The sequence below is a fragment of the Perognathus longimembris genome, chromosome 4, assembly GCF_023159225.1.
Source record: "Perognathus longimembris pacificus isolate PPM17 chromosome 4, ASM2315922v1, whole genome shotgun sequence".
Classification (NCBI taxonomy): Eukaryota; Metazoa; Chordata; class Mammalia; order Rodentia; family Heteromyidae; genus Perognathus; species Perognathus longimembris.
The window spans coordinates 88,976,756-88,994,109 of NC_063164.1; positions in this window are offsets into that span (position 1 = coordinate 88,976,756).

Sequence of the window (17,354 nt, forward strand, 5' to 3'; positions counted from 1 at the left end):
GAGGAAAGGTATCATGGAGACATACACAGTGAAGATGGTCATGGCCATGGCTGGAGGTAGGACTGAAGGTTGGTCCTGGGCCAAAAAGCACTTGGGGATAACAAAAGCTAGACATGACAAGGAAGAATCATCACCCAGAGGCTGTGAAGGGAGTGTGGTCCAGATAACACCCTGATTTCAGGTAGCTGCTCTCCAAAACTTCGAGAGAACAAACTTAAACTGTCACAAGAAACTAAAATAGTCCTGATTCTTATCCAGGGGAAATGTCCTTTTAGCTAAAATAGCTAGAGTTGAGTTGTTTCACAAAATAAGAATACAAAATATACAAAAGCTACACAGTTTTGAAAGCTGTAATTTTGTGGAAAGCTATGATTTTTATAATAGTTATAATGTAAAAAATATTGCCTGTTGTATTAGTCACTCTGGCTGTCATAAGTAAATATCATGGACCAAGTGTCTTCAAAAATAGAAATTCATTTTCTCATCATTCTAGAAGCTGAAGTACCAGAAGAGGGTAACATTCTGTGAAGTTTCTCGGGAAGGCTTGTATGTCCCACCCTTTCCCTGTGTATTCACATGGTCTTTTCTCAGAGTGTAAGCACCAACACAGGCAGACATTCTTTGGTTCCTTTTGGTCCTTTTAATTCAATTTTATAAATTGAGATTTCACCTCACCTCAGTAAGAACATCCATTATCAGGAAAATTAACAATAACAAATGCTGGAGGGAATGTAGCCCAAAGGGAACCCTACTACATTGTTGGTGGGAATGTAAACTTGTTCAACCACTCTGGAAAGCAGTATGGAGATTCCTCAGAAGGCTAAACATAAAGCTCCCCTACAACCCAGAAGCCCCACTTTTGGGCATCTACCCAAAAGATTACAATCAAGACCACACTAAAGCTACCAGCACAACAATGTTTATCGCAGCCCAATTTGTCATTTCTAAAATATGGAACAAAACCAGATGGCCCTCAGTATACAAGTGGATCAGGAATATGTGGTACGTATACAAAATGGAATTCTGTGCCTCTATCAGAAAGAATGACATTGCCCCATTCAGAAAGAAATGGAAGGACTTGGAAAAAATTATACTAAGGGAAGTAAGCCAGACCCAAAGAAATATGGAGTCTATGGTCTCCTTCATAGGGAATAATTAGTATGGGTTTAGGCTAGTCATAGCAGAAGATCACTATAGTCCAACAGCTATTCCCTTATGAACACACAAGATGATGCTATGGGAAATGAACTTCATGTTATGTAAACAAGTGTTATATCATTGTTGTAATTATTTTCAACATGCCATGAGAAACTGTACTCTTTATTTTCTTGTTTTTCTCTCATATTCCTTTCCTGTGGTTTTACCCCCTTTATCATTGTATTAGATCTTAGTATGTGGATATTGTACATATGTGTATTAGAACTAGGAAAGGGAAAGGGAATACCAAAATTGAGAGACAAAGGATAACAAGACAAATGATTCCAAAAGCAGTACTTGCAAAACCATTTGGTGTAAACCAACTGTACAACTCATGGGGGGGAGGGCAAAGGGGGAGGAGGGAGATGGGGAGAAGGGAAATGAGGGAGGAGGTAACAAGTTCAACAAGAAATGTACTCACTGCCTTACATATGAAACTGTAGCCTCTCTGTAATTCACTTTGGCAATAAAGGGAAAAAGTTAATGTACATTTGTTTTATTTTCACACCCATATAATGTACTTTGATAAAATTCACCCCATCTGTTACTCTTAACTCCCCTCACATCTTGCATACAACTTTTGTATTTTTGACATTTTAATATCAAAGTATCAGTTGTGTAAGGGAGTTTCCCTTAGACATATTCACATTTGCATGCAATGCACCTTAACCATATTCATCTCTTCTAATACTTTCCTTCTTCTCCCTCTCCACTTCCAAAACCAGTCTCAACAGCCTCATTATCCCATTTTCCCACATGAACATGAAATATTTTGTCAACACCTTCTTTTACACCTTCTGTGTTCACTCTCCTACCTCCCACACCCAAAATAGGACTTATTTTACATTCTTGTCCTTAATTTTAAGTGTATGCTAATTAATCAGAGCGATTTCACTATGGTGCTTTATTCATGAATATTGAGTACTTTAATCAGATTGACACCTCCTTACAGCCATTTTCTTTATCATTCTCAACTAAAATTAAAGAGCTATTAATGAGTTACATTTTGCCATCTTCTATTTAGGATATAAGTCCATAAACTCAATGTGGGACCCTCCTGACCTCACTTGATTCAAATTACCTCCCAAAGGAGAAATTCCAAAAATAATCCAAATAATATTGTGGGTGACAATCTTAATGTGGAATTGGTATGGGGGAGAAAATACAAACATTCAATATAACATATACAGTAAGCTAATAATCTGTATGTTATCACTTGTTTCCCCATATATAAAAGGAGATCAAATTAATGTGACTCAATTGGCCATTCCGGAGGAAAGCCAGCCTGGAATATGCATGTGGGTGAGTGAGACAATGTTTCTAGCCGTCTCTCTCTTGTACCTTGCTGGGGTATTAGATTTTCTTTGGTTTGCAAATGAGTAGAAAAAAAATCATAGAAACACAAGGAAAAGGCAAGTCAAGAAACCTTGATGCCCACTCAAAATAAAGACGCAATAGAGTAGTCAATGAAAGGACTGGAGGATAGTTCTCAAATACTTTAAAAACAGTAGATAGAAACAAATAATTAAAATCAAATACAAATTAAATAAATTAGAGACATCCCTCAACAACATTGAAAGAACAAACAGTAAGAAAAGAGTTGATTCTTTTAAAAATTAGCAAAATTGACACACCTTTAGCAAATTTGACGCTCTCTCAAGTTACTAGAGCTGATTTGAGACATTGGCAAAGTAGCAGGGTATAAAATTAACCCACAAAAGTTAATGGCTTGTCTGTATGCCAACAAAGAGAAGAGTGAGGAAGAGGAGTCAGGAAAGCAACTACTTTTGTAAAAACCCTCAAAAGAGAATAAAAATCCTAGGAATTAATTTACCCAAAGATGTGAAGGACACCTATGATGAAAATCTAAAGAAAGAAATTAAAGCAGATTTAAGAAGTGGAAAAACCTCCTATGTACCTGGACTGGGAGGAATAAAATTGTGAAAATGGCAATAATGCCTAAATTTATCTACAAATTCAATGCAGTAGGCATTAAAAGCCCAACAACATTCTTTTTTTTGTAATTTATTTATTAATTACACACAAATTTTTTGACAAGGTGTTGTACAAAAAGGGTACAGTTACATAGTAGGGCAGTGGGATCTGCTGTTCAGGATAGAGGCCTAGGAGTGGTATGGCTGGGTCATAGGGTAGGTCTATATTGAACTTTTTGAGAAACCTCCATACTGTTCTCCAAAGTGGTTGTACTAATTTGTACTCCCACCAACAATGGAGAAGGGTTCCTCTTTCCTCACACCCCCTCTAGCATTTGTTGTTGCCTGAGTTCAGAGTATAGGCCATTCTAACTGGAGTGAGGTGGTATCTCAGGGTTGTTTTTATTTGCATTTCCTTTACTAGCAGGGATGTTGAACATTTTCTCATATGTTTCTTTGCCATTTTTATTTCTTCTCTTGTGAAGTCTCTCTTTAGCTCCTTTGCCCATTTCCTAATTGGTTTATTGGGCTTGGAGGGGCTTAGATTTTTTAGTTCTCTGTAGATGACGGATATTAGGCCTTGGTCTATTGCTGTGCTGGTAAAGCTCCTTTCCCATATGGTTGGCTGTCTTTCTGTTTTGGTGGCTATGTCCTTAGCTGTGCAGAAACTTTTCAATTTGTAGTAGTCCCATTTGTTGAGTCTCTCCCCTATTTGTTGTGCCCCTGGGACTCTACTCAGGAAGTTCCTTCCTGTGCCTATAAGTTCTAGTGTCTTTCCTACCCTGTCCTTCAGTAGTTTCAAGGATTCAGGTCTGATATTGAGGTCCTTGGTCCATTTTGAATTGATCTTGGTGCATGGTGATAGGCTTGGGTCTACTTTGAGTTTACTGCATATGGCTGCCCAGTTCTCCCAGCACCAGTAGTTGAAGAGGCTGTGTTTATTCCATTGTATGTCTTTAGCTCCTTTGTCGAATATCAGCTGACTGTAAGAGTGCTGCTTTATTTCTGGATCTTCAATTCTAATCCATTGGTCTTCCGATCTGTTTTTATACCAATACCAGGCTGTTTTTGTTATGATGGCCCTATAGTAGAGCTTGAAGTCTGGTATTGTGATACCTCCTGCACTGCTTTTTTTGCCTAGAATTGCTTTGGCTATTCTAGGTCTTTTGCAGTTCCATATGAATTTATGGATTGCTTTCTCTATTTCAGTGAAGAATGTAACTGGGATTTTGATAGGGATTGCATTGAATTTGTATAACAATTTGGGCAACATGGCCATTTTCACCATATTGATTCTGCCTACCCATGAGCATGGGAGGTCTTTCCATCTCCTTGTGTCTTCTTTGATTTCCCTTATTAGATTTTTATAGTCGTCATTAAATAGGTCCATCACATCCTTGGTTAGGTTGATCCCTAGGTACTTTATTCTTTTTTTTTGCTACTGTAAATGAAATTGTTTCCATAATTTCCTTTTCTGTTTGTACATTGCTGGTGTACAGAAAAGCTGCTGACTTTTGTGGATTGATTTTGTATCCTGCTACCTTGCCAAAATGGTTTATTAGGTGTAGGAGTTTGAGGACTGAGTTTTTTGGGTCCTTCATATATAAGATCATGTCATCTACGAATAGGGATAACTTGATTTCTTCCTTGCCGATGTGGATCCCTTTGATGTCCTCCTCTTGCCTTATTGCTATGGCTAGAGTTTCCAGCACTATGTTGAACAGAAGTGGGGAGAGTGGGCATCCTTGTCTTGTTCCTGAGTTTAGGGGGAATGATTTAAGTTTCTCTCCATTTAATACGATGTTAGCAGTTGGTCTGTTGTATATGGCTTTTATTGTTTTGAGGAATGTTCCATCTATTTCTGTTCTCTCCAGAGCTTTTAATAAGTATGGATGTTGTGTTTTGTCAAAGACTTTTTGGGCATCGACTGAGATAACAATGTGATTCTTGATTTTAGTTCTGTTTAAGTGGTGAATTACGTTGATTGATTTATGGATGTTGAACCATCCTTGTGACTGTGGGATGAAGCCTACTTGGTCATGTTGTATAATTTTCTTGATCAGTTTCTGGATCCTGTTAGCTAATATTTTATTGAGGAGCTTTGCGTCTGTGTTCATTAGTGATATTGGTCTGTAGTTCTCTTTTTTTGTTGGGTCTTTGCCTGGTTTGGGAATGAGTATGATATTAGCTTCGTAGAATGAGTTTGGGATTTCTCCCTCTGTTTCTATTTTGCGGAACAGTTTGAGGAGTATTGGTATTAGCTCCTCACTAAAGGTTTTATAGAATTCATTGGTGAGTCCATCTGGGCCTGGGCTTTTCTTTGTTGGGAGGTTCTTGATTACCCCCTGTATCAAGCTGTAAGTTATTGGTTTATTTAGTTGATTTATTTTTCTTGGTTCAGTTTGGGCAGTTTATTCTTCTCTAAGAATTGATCCATTTCTGTAAAATTATTGTTTTTTAGTGAGTAGAGGTTCTGGAAATAGTTCCTTATGATTGTTTGAATATTGTGTGTACTTGTTGTAATTTTTCCGGTGGAGTCCCTGATTTTACGGATATGAGTCGCTTCTCTTTTTTTTTTTTTTTTTGTAAGTCTTGTGAGGGTTCTGTCAATTTTATTTATTTTCTCAAAGAACCAGCTTTTAGTCTTATTTATTTGTTGAATGGTCTTTCTATTTTCAATCAGATTTATCTCTTCTTTAATCTTTGTGATCTCTCTCCTCCTAGTCATTTTAGATTCGATCATTTCTTGTTTCTCCAGTTGTTTTAGTTTCATCGTGTGGTTATTCACCTGCTCTGCTTCCATTCTTTTAATGTGAGTGCTGAGGGCAATGATCATGCCCCTCTGTACTGCCTTAGCTGTATCCCATAGGTTACATTGTGATGTATTTTCATTGTCATTGTGGCTTATGAATTCGTTGGTTTCGTCTTTAATTTGGTCTGTGGCCCAAGTGTTGGATAACAGTGTGGGGTTTAGCCTCCAAGAATGTGTATAGCCTCTGTGGTAACCGTTGTTATTGAGGGTTACCTTTAATCCACTGTGGTCAGATATAATACATGGGATGACGTCAATACTTTTGTATTTGCTGAGGTTCTTTGTGTGGGCTATGACATGGTCTATTTTGGAGTATGATCCATGGGCTGCTGAGAAGAAGGTGTGTTGGGTCTCTGTAGGTTGGAAGATTCTGTATAGATCTGTCAAATCCATTTGGGATATGGTGTTAATTAGGACCTCAGTTCCCTTGCTGATTTCTGGGTGTTGGATCTGTCTCTTGGAGAGAGTGGGGTATTAAAGTCTCCCACTATGATTGTGTTTGGGTCTATCTTGTTCTGTATTTCTGTGAGAATTTGCTTGACATATGTAGGGCCTCTTTTGTTCGGTGAGTATACATTTATCACCGTGATGTCCTGATTCTGGATTTTTCCTGGTATTAAAATGTAGTGTCTTTCTTTGTCTTTTTGTTGACTTTAATGAAAAGTCCAGCTTGTCTGAGATCAGGATGGCTACCCCTACTATTTTGGTAGGTGCGTTTGCTTGGAAGATCTTGCCCCATCCTTTCATTCAGAGCCTGTTTTTATCCTTGGCTGTAAGGTGGGTCTCTTGTAGACAACAGATGGCAACTTTTTGTTTACGGATCCATTCTGTCAATCTGCTCCTCTTTATCGGATAGTTTATACCGTTTATATTCAAAGAGATCAAGGATAAGAGTGTTTTTTTCTCCTTCCATTTTCTTGTTGGGCTGTTTTTCCTCTTTTTTTTCCTTGTCTTTAGTGAGCTGCTCTTTCTGCTGGGCTCTGGCTATTGTAGTTTCTCTCTGTTTCTGTCTGTGTGTCCTGGACGATTTCTGTTGGGTGGGATTCCCCTCTTAGAATTCGCTGTAGGGCTGGTTTTTTATTCACATTTTAGATCCTCTTTGCTTTGGAAAGATCTGGTTTTCCCGTCAAATATGAACTCCAACTTTGCTGGATATTTTATTCTAGGTTGGCAGTTGTTGGCCTGTAGAACTTGGATGGTGTTCTTCCACTCTCTTCGCGCCTGGTAGGTTTGTGTGGAGAGGTCTGCTGTTATTTGGATCCTCTTCCCATTGTAGTAAATTTCTTTCTTCCCTTTGGCTGCATTCAAAATTTGCTCTTTATTCTTGAGTTCTGAAGTCTTGGATATTATATGCCTTGGCGTGGCTTTTCTGGGGTCTGGCCTGCCAGGTATCCTATAGGCTTCGGTTACCTGAATGGGGTCCCTTGTGAGATTGGGGAAGTTTTCTGCAATAACTTTATTGAAAATATGTTGAAGCCCTCTGCTCTAGTATTCAACTCCTTCTTCTATTCCAATTATGGGCAGATTATATCTCTTGTCTTTGTCCACTAGCTCCTGGATTAGTCTGCCCTGAAGCTTCACCGTTTCTTGAAGTGTGGTAATTTTCTGGTTCTTATCGGCTGCATCATGGTCCAAGAGAGAGATTCTGGATTCCATATGGTCAATTTTTTGTGCTGTGGATTAAATTGCGGAGTTTATAGATGTCAGAGAGCTATTTATGGTTGCCAGATCAGCTCTGATCGTGGCCAACAACATTCTTCAGTGATCTAGAAGAAGCAATCCAAAAATTCATAGGGAATAATAGAAGATTCAGAATAGCAAAAACAAACCTTAGTAGGAATAACAGTGCTAGAGGAATATCAATACCAAACTTCAAACTCTATTATGAAGCTATAGTTATAACAAATCACAGTACTGGCACATGAACAGGCCTGAGAAGCACTGGGATAGAATTGAAGATCCAAAAATGAACCCACAGACCTGTAGCCACCTAATATTCAACAAAATATCAAAAAACACAGTATGGAAGAAAGACAGTCTATTCAACAAATGGTGCTGGCAGAATTGGCTATACACATGTAGAAAACTTGAGTTAGATCCTTATGTATTACCCTGCACCAGAATCAGTTCAAAATGGAAGAAAGATTTCAATGTAAAGTCAGATATCCTGAAAATATTACATGAAGTGCTAGTGGAAACACTAGGACTCCTTGACATATGTCGAAACTCTCTAAATAAAGATCCAGGAACAAAATAAATCAAAGAAAGGCTGTGTAAATGGGTTTGTATCAAACTGCAGAGCTTCCGCATGGCAAAGGATATAGCTAGCAAGATAAATAGAATGCCACAGAATGGAAGAAGAACTTCACTAGCTATATATCAGACATCTAAAATATTACATATACATATATATAGAGAGAGAGAGAGAGCTCAATAAATTAAATCTCCCAAAAACAAATCCTCAAAGAAAGAATATCCTCATAGATATGTGGACAAAAGACTTAAAAAGAAACTTCTTAGAAGAAGAAATAAGAAGGGCCAATAGACAAATAAAGAAATGTTCAACATCTCTGGGCATGAAAGAAATGCAAATGAAAACAACACTGAGATTCTACCTCAGACCAGTTCTAATGGCCATCATTAAAAACAAACAGTACAAGAAATGTACCCGAGGCCTAACATATGAAACTGTAACTTCTCTGTACATCACTTTGTCAATAAATAAGAAAAAAACCACCACTACCACCACACAAAAAAAATCAACAACAAAAATCTAATAATAACCGACACTGGCGGCGATGTGACCAAAAAGGAATGCTACTACACTGTTGATGGTAATGTAACCTTGTTCAACCACTCTGAAAAGCAGTATAGAGGTTCCTCAAAAGAGTAAACATTGAGTTCCTCTATGACCCAACAACTTCACTTGTGGGCATTTTTCCCAAATGACCACAAACCAGCCTACACTAATGCCACCAGCAGCACAACCATGTTCATTGCAGCATTATTTACCAGAACTAAGATATGGAATCAACCCAGATTCCCCTCAATGGATGAAGGGGTCAAGAAAATGTGGTATATATGCACAATGGAATTCCATCAGAAAGAATGACATTGCCCCATTCATAAGGAAATGGGAAGATTTGGAAAATATTATATTAAGTGAAATAATCCAGACCCTAAAAATATAGGTTTCATCGTTTGCCTCATTTTGTAGTCACTACAGTATGTCTATACATCTACAAGTTAATCCAATGGCTAGTAAAAGACAAATAATTATACTTGGGCATGATTAATTAAACCCCACTCTGTGTATTGCACAGTGAGAACAAAGGAAGATATTCTTGGAGAAGATCACATAGTTCAATAGGTATGTGCATAAGATCATATAAAATGATGCTTATCGAAATGAACTCCAAGAAATGGAAACAAGTGGTTTTTCTATTGTACTGTTTGCAGTTATTTCTTTTTTCTTTCTTTCTTTTTCTTTGTATTATCCCTGTTGTCATTGTTATTGATTTCTGTACCCTTTGTCTTTGTTTAAGTTTAACTGATTTGGGGAAGGGAAGGGGAATCACAGAAATGGTGGGACTAAGGGGGAACCAATGCAATGGTGATACTCACTAGACACTATGTTGGAAATGAACTTTACAACTTGGGTGGAGGGGAATAGGGGAAGAGTAGGAGATAATGGGGGAGGGAGTAACATTATTCAAAAAGAAATGTATTACTTACCCTACTTATATAATTTTAACCTTATGTAACCTCTTTATATCACCTTTACAATAAAATTAAAAAACATACTGCAATATAGTATATGTAATGAAAGTAAGGTATAGAAAATACAACAGAATCCAAAGAAGAGGTTTTTCTCCTTTGCCTTTCACTACTCTTTGAGTCTGGGATCAGCGATGTGTCTAAGACAAAAGAAGTTCTCTAGCCTATCAGCTATAAAACTGTGACAGTGGGATTCCTTCCATTTACCTCATCTACACAGCATTACCAACGTCACCTGCAGTGCTAAAAGCAACTCTTGTCCTCTCCATAAACTAGTTACTCTTTAAAAGGGCCTAATAATCCAAATAATAGCCACAGGATAAATGTTTGCTAAATTGAAAGAGAACTATAATGTAGATGTGTAAATGGACTTAAATGAATAAATGCATTTACTCAAAACTACCTTGCTAAATGTTGGGATAAGAGACAAATAATAATATGTATATATGTATGTACATACATGTATTTGTATATATGTAAAGAGATAGAAGAGACAATATATGTATTTCTTCATATCCAGATTCATATATATGCACAAAATATGTATAATTTATTCAGATTTAGGTCTATATATCTGTACAAATCTATATATTTGTCAATATGCATCTATATACAGATAGACATATATAGATACAAATAGGTAGATATATATATACAAATAGATAGATATATACAGACAGTTATCTATATAGAGAGATATATACATCTGTATACTTGCATACATATGTATCTATATATCTGTACATACATATCTATATACATACATATATGTATGTACACAGATACATACAGATAGAGAGATATAATTTTTAAACAGTAAAGTCTACTTCTCCCAAGCAACATTCTAAAAGCCTCTTTGAAAACTGTTCAGCCTGAACACCCTGTCCCAACAATCTCAGGTTAGAAGGCTCGTGAGACAAGAGTTCCACCTAATGCTTTTAGTGGCTGGCTCTTACATCTGATCCATGGGCTTATTGTAGTTGACAAACCCAAAAATAGCTTTATAAAATGCAGCCTCTTTATCTCTCCTTAGAATTTGGAAGTTGTAAAAAGTTGATGCTTCACTTCTAGGTTTTGGGGGACATGAGTATATTTTTTAATTCTCTCTGCAGCCAACCACATCTCTGGCATTGCAAGGTTTTTTTTTTCTCAATCTTAAAAGAGACATTTAAAGTTTAAGTGCACAAAGGAAATGTCAGCCCAAATCTTTTCTCCATTCTGCCTTAGTCTGTTTCTGAAAAAGTCATAATATGAATGTGAACTCTGGGCTGATTTAATACATCTCTTTCATTTTATAAAGAATCAAGCCTGGAAGAATAAAACACACATCCAAACAATGTTAATTGAGTAAGTCAAGGCTCTGAGAAACAAAAAAGCACATGTTTTCTTTCATATACAGGAGTTTACCTAAATTATAAGCATAAATGAATACATATAGGGGGCCATATGGATTTAAATATATTGACTGAAGTATAGCATACACACAGGAGGCTGAAAGGGTGTGACTCCTTCAAACAACTAACTCATAGTTTGTCAAAATGAGGACCCAAAAGCTAAAATCCTTTGTTGTCAAGTTGGCATGAAGTCAAGGGGAAGAGAGCAGATGAATCAAGAGAGGATAATGGGCAAATACAGGTGCAATATTTAATGCTTGCATGTGAAAATGCAACCACAATAATTGAGAAAACAGGTGGGGTTCAAAAGATGGGGAAAAAGATGAAAGGAGTAACATTGATCAAGATGCATTGCACTTGCCAATTTATATCTTGATTTGAAATGACTTTGTACAATAATTAAAAGATAATGAAAAAATTTTAGATGCATGTTTATATACCATACTACTGCAAACCAAATCATTTTGAGAGAAAATTGGGAGAAGATTGTGGAAGAGAACTACATCATTGTACATGTAGTCGTGCATGTAGTTTTCCCTGATTTTGATTATCATTTGATTATTAAATTGAGATACTATTTCATATTTTATTGACTGACCACTATTACAATGCATAATTTCATCTCCAATACATTGTAATGATGACAAAATATTTCAGTTTGTTTTTCACTCATGGATGACTTTAGTTGAATGTGTACTCATGGGCTTGAAATTAAGGCCAGGGTGCTATTCCCTAGCTTTTTCACTTCAAGGTAGCACTCCACCACTTGTGTCACTTATGACTTTGGGGTAGCTAATTAGAGATCCAAGTGTCACAGACTTTCCTGCCCTGGCTGGCTTTGAATCACAACCTGTAGAACTCAGCTTCCTGAGTAGCTAGGATTACAGGCTAGAGACACTAGCCCCAAGATTGATGACATATTTGAACACGTGTTGCCTTTCTTCTCTAGTAAAAATAGAATATGAATAGCCTTTTCTGTTTTGTTTTGTTTTGTTTTGTTTGTAACAAACCAAGTCTGGAGGATGAAGCACTGACCCAAGCCCACACAGAGGACTTCCAGTGGAATTATGATCGGACCCAATTCTCCTAAGTGAAGCTCACCATCTCTTCACCAAATGGAAGTCAGTTCTCCTGTTCTGGCTTAGTGCTTTATGTGCCTTTGCTCACATAATTTAGTGCCTTGGTATCTCTGTTATGCATGGTACTGGGGCTCATATTTACTTAGTTCAGGGGATAGCAAAGTTTTCTATGAATAGTGTGATAGCAAATATTCCAAGAATCTTTGTGGCAACAATTCCACTCTGCCACTAAAGTAAGAAAGTAGATGTAGAGCAGGGATACAGCTCGGAGGCAAAGCACTTGCCTAGCAAGAACAATGTCCTGGGTTCAAACCCCAGTATCAAAAAGAAAAAAGAAAAAAGTAGATATAGATAATAAGTAAATAAGGTGTATATTTTCCAAGGAGGCTGTATGGAAACAAAAATGAGCCCAAGTAGGCCAGTGCACTATCGTGTGTCAACCCTAGATCTGACTTTACTACTAGTAAAAGACCCCTACTCTAATTGACAGAATTGTGCCATCTTTCTCTCCAACTGTAGCAACAATATCCAACTGAATTTATACGTGCATTCAAAAGAAGTCTATTCAATAGATATTTCAAGAAACAAGAGCAAGTCAGTAAACTAAGCTGTAGCAATAATCAGGTTATTTTATTTCTTGAGTACAAACTATAGCCAAGTTACTAGGCTAATGCCTCACATTATCCTTATAAAACCCCATATTACTACCAAGGAAAGTGAGGCCGAGCAGGAATACAAAACTCATCCTTGGATACATAACTAAGAATTTCTAGGGCTAGGATTCAAATCAAAATCTTCATGGCTCTGATTACTGTTGTCTTCTGATTCTTGAAGGTTGGAAGCAGGATTCCAATCTCTTGTCATAAAGGAGGCGTAGCTGTAACCCTTTGTCCATGATGAGTTCTTTTGGTGCCAGGGATCCCACTAGCTATGTCCCCATTTCAGGAACAGTATCTGTAGCTGAGAAAGACGTGTGCAGTGATAAAAAAAAAAAAAGTAGTAATGTAAGGTGACCGTCTTCTAGGTGTCCAGAAAAAGTTGAAAGCCAAACTACTACTTTTAAGTGTGTGTGTGTGTGTGTGTGTGTGTGTGTGTGTGTGTGTGCGTGCACAGCAACAGACACTGCTACTCTTCAGCCACTCAGTGGGAAGAATACAGGCCGTACCTCACCTTCTGCGGCCATTATGTAATCTTTTATCAAACTGAGAGACTCCTGGTAAATTCTGCAAAGGTCCTTCTGGCTCAGATGGCCTACACAATACTTCTAAAAGGTGGAGTGTTCCCCAATAACCATCTTGTAGGTCTGAGAATTTTTTTACTCCCTGCCTCATAAGGTCTTACGGGGAATTTGTAAAGATCAAAACTTGATAAAGAGCACCTGCCTTAAGTGGAAAGTTGTGAAGTTGCATGTATAGGAGTAAGTGTGTGTGCATGTTTGCACAACACTACGAGCAAGCTTTGGTATCAGATAACCCTGCTATACTATTTCAACTTGACTACGTATAAGCCAAGTGTAAGTATACTAGGTGCTTCTCAGATAATAAACTGAAACACTAATGACTGTGAAGGAAATATCAAATCTACACATAAAAACAGCATGCTTTGTCAGAGGGGACCAAAGGGAATGGAGGCAAAGGAATGGAGAGAAACTGGGGAGAATAGTTATCATATCCAATGTACATATGTGAGACTCAAACCACAGAACTTGATGAGATTGGGAAAGATTCATTGTTCTCATATCTGGCTTGTTGGAATTAAAACCCAGTTGTACAAGTATTAAAGATAATACAAATTTGAAAACAAAACACCAAAAGGAAGCCAAATGAAGTAGAAAAATGGCATGTCAGTAAGCTGTCTATCCACAGAAAAATCCAAATAGCAGATGGACAATATCTTTTGACAACTATAAAGGTGAATTCAAACACCAAGAAATAATGCTTAGAAAATATTCAAAATTCCTTCTGACTTGAACATTCTGTGCTCCTATAAAGTATAAGAGAAACTTATTTGCTCACTCTCTGCACTAAAAGACAAAATCCCCTGTAGATGCCCAATGAGTATACCCTTAGTATACCCTCACCCTCAGAGCAACATGAAGAATGTGCAGAATAGTCTTCTAGCATTCCTAATGAATGTTTTCTTCCTCCTGTTAGCCCAGCAAGTTTCATAAGTCATTTATTTGTTCATCATGTCCTGTAACCTTGAACTCCTGTTTTCTCAGGTAGAAGAGTGGGTACCTAAGAGCAGTCCATATGGCACCACAGAGCTCCCAACTAAGTGCTCTTGAAATTCATATTCACAGTCCACAAAATCTTTGATGGCCACTCAGAATTTTCCTCTGGGCATTCAGAACCCCCAGTGAAATGAGCTGCCTTGACCAGTATGAGCATTTGCCACTGAAATGTAGCAATTTAATCACATATTCTTTCATTCATTTAATCCACTGTGCTGTTACACCTGTCTCTGTCTTGATAAAACTACACCTCGCTAATCTCTATGTAGGTCATACCAGGGCTTACAGGTCACTCCCAGATGCATGGTTGCTGGAGGCAAGTGTGACGAGAGGAATTTAGATACAGGGTCAACAGTTACAGCACTTGAGATGCTGGACCCTACAACAGCTACGTCCCTGCTCCCTGCTTTTGCTTCAAAAGCTATGCAATAAGCTGTCCAACCTGGCTGTGATCACCCTCTCAAGGTGTTTTTATTAAAGTAAATTATTTAAACTCTATTTTTGAGTTTGTCGATCCATCCATGCAGACCATCCAGCTGAGGATACAACTCAAGATTTTCCAGGAATGGTGGGATTCCCACCTCTGATTAACATACCAGCCAACTTCTGTCTTAGTAAGTTTTCCTCTATGTGATTCTTTTTGTTTGTTTTTGTTTTTTTGGCCTTGAAATCAGGGCCTAAGCAATGTCCCTGGCTTCCTTTTGCTCAAGGCTAGCACTCTGCCACTTGAGCCACAGCGCCACTTCTGGCCATTTTCTATATATGTGGTGCTGGGGAATTGAACCCAGGGCTTCATGTATACAAGGCAAGCTCTCTTGCCACTAGGCCATATTCCCAGCTCCTCTATGTGATTTTTAACAGAACAGAAACACATTTAAAATAATAATAAATGAAAATAACAATACTATCTGTGGAATAATTTTTCTACTGATAATGTTTCTGTATTTCTAAGCTCTCAACAGTACTGCAAGAGCCTAAAGCCTCACATTTATACTGTCTATATTCCCCTTCCTCCACTCTTGTCTAACAAATAAGAAACTTTCATACTTATAAAATATGAAGAAAAAGAAAGCCATTATTTCTAGCTGCATGCATGCAAATGGGCACTGATAGAAGATTTTCAAGAAGCTTTCCAATACTAATATTCATTATCTCTGACTTTGGATGCCATTTTAGATTTTCCTAGACTTTAGATAGCACTTCCCATAGTCTTGATGATATATCAGAAAATGAGCCTCCATTTATATCCCAAGGGATCTGAAACTCTGCTTGCTATGCTCTCACTAGGCCATGATTATTCTGTTTCCCTATTTATAGATACCAAGAGAGGCTTAAATGAGCTATCTCTGTGTGAATATTATTCCTTGATGTCATTGTGTAGAAGTGATCCTGTGTTTCATGAGAATCTCTGTTAAATATCTTGCCATTATGGTAACTCCTTTCTTTGGTTGATGGTCACCTGGTTTGATGCCCAGGTGGCAGCTGTAGTCCAGGCGGTAGCTTAGCTTTAGATCAGGAATATTCTTACTGTCTCTCCACCCCAACCCTCCCCAACTTCACACTGCATGCATGCACGCATGCGCGCGCGCGCGCACGCGCACACACACACACACACACACTCACACCTTATGTGCTGGGAGAGGCATTCATTTATTGGCTCTAAGACTCGAAGGTCAATAAATTTGTATGGGAAGAAGAAAAAATCCATTTTTATTATCAAAAGTAAATATTAGTGGTGCCTCTTGTATTTTACTCCTTAGGTATCAAACCAGTGCATTTTACTAATTGGGAACAAAATCTCATATAACGCTTAATGCTTTAGGGTGTTTATTCAGCATCTCACCTTTTCCTGTTGGATCTTTTCTTGTTTTGTTTTGCTGTTTTTTTATTTGTATCACCTGGGTTTGGGCTTAATCCATTATAGTTGTTAAACAAGTAAGTGCTCTACCAGTTGAGCCACATAAGGAGCATTTTTACCTTTAGTTGTTTTTCAGGTAGGGTCACTTTTTATCTGTGACAGATCATAGATCATGAGCCTCCGCCTGCCAATAGCTGGGATTATAGATGAACCATCACACCCAGATTATTTGTTAAGGTGGTTCTCACTAAACTTTTATTCAGGCTAGCTTTGATCTATGGTCCTCCTGATTGTCACTTCCTCATAGCTGAAGCTACAGATAGGAGCCACAGCCAATCTTCTGTAGTCTTCTGAGAGCCGCTGCTTCAGTATTTCTACTGGATCACAATTTTCTGGGTGGTGTGATATGAGCTAGGATGGTGGGTGACATCCTAATGTGCACATAGCCGTATCTCTTTTTCCATATAGTGGAAATGTTGAGACCTCACGTTCTTGGTGAGGTCTTAATGATGCTGAGCAGGCCACTGTACATAGGTGAAGGAAATGCATATCTACGTTGTGTGCCAATTCCAAGCAGGATTGATTACTGCTGTTTTTAAGACCAAAGATATTCAGTCTCCCAACTTGCCATGAGTTGTTTTCTCTTCATGATGATCCTAAATCGTGGGCTACCACTTCGCTCTGATGCTGGAAGCATGACAATGACAAGAGCTAGGTAATACTGGGTGAGCTAAAGAACAGACTCCATCTCTACCAGCAGGGCTCTTCTGTGTCCTGAGGATGCCCAGGACTAAGGCCAGCTTAAATATCCTGCTGCATTAGACTTCCTGCTTGGATTTGAATACCTCTTCTTTCATAGATGTGCTAAGGCGAGCATTGATATATAATACAAAATCCTCACGCATTTTTTCAGACTTCCATAGTTCTATCTGCATGCCGCTTTCTCAAGTATACTCATCCCCAGGTATCCAATCTTACTCATTGCAAAGTTCATCTCTGATTAGACAACTCAGCCATTCATCACAGCCCATACAGCCCTTTATACTTATACTCCAAACCACCTGTGTCAT